Genomic DNA, 814 nt, shown 5'->3' with positions numbered 1-814 from the left:
TAGCGCGGTTGACCGGTCAATCCCGCCGGCGTTTAGCCGCCGGCGAGGCCCGAGACGGCGGAGGGGCTCGGGATCGCCGTTCCGGCGACCATTCGGGCGGCGGAGACCACCCACGCGAAGCCCGCGCTCACGCGCATCCAGTGGAACACGCGGAAGGCTGCGGGGGCGGCGGAGCTCGCCGGAGCAGAGCTCAGGGCGGCGGCCGGAGTTCGGCAACTTGCGGCCGCGGCGTTGTGGTGCACGGCAGTGGAGACGGAGGGTTCCTACGGGCTCCTGGCGTCACCAGGAACACGAGGACGCGCGCGGAAGGGACCGGCTTGGGCTCGTGCCACCGTGGCGCCATGGCCGGCGGCGAGGGGCTTACGGGCGCGGTGGCGAGCTAGCTAGACGGGGCAAACGGACACGGGGAGGAGGGGGTTCGGTGCGGGGGCTCACCGCGGAACTAGCGAGCGCGAGGGCGAGGTCGGGGATGCCCGGTAGCTCCCGAATCGCCGGCGAGGATCCACGGCGGCCGGAGTCGAATTTGGCGATGGCGACGGCTCCACGGGGCACTCCGGCTTGCGTGGCTCGGCGAGGAGGTAGCTGGCGACGAGGCGGAGCTCCTGGGGACGACGGGGAGGCGAGGGAGAGGCGGTGGCTACGGTGATGCCCGTCGGCGGCGGCGGTGGTTCTCGGGTGAGAGGAAGAGAGCAGGGGGAGAGGAGGAGGGCGAGGGAGAGTTAGAGCGGTGCGGGGCAGCTGCGTGGCTTCGTCCGGGGCATCGAGGGCGAGAGAAGGAAGCAGGAGGTGGCCAGCAGGGGGGGAGGTGGCGCGC

Source organism: Triticum dicoccoides, chromosome 6A (assembly GCF_002162155.2).
Source record: "Triticum dicoccoides isolate Atlit2015 ecotype Zavitan chromosome 6A, WEW_v2.0, whole genome shotgun sequence".
Taxonomy (NCBI): Eukaryota; Viridiplantae; Streptophyta; class Magnoliopsida; order Poales; family Poaceae; genus Triticum; species Triticum dicoccoides.
This window is presented reverse-complemented; position numbering follows the sequence as displayed.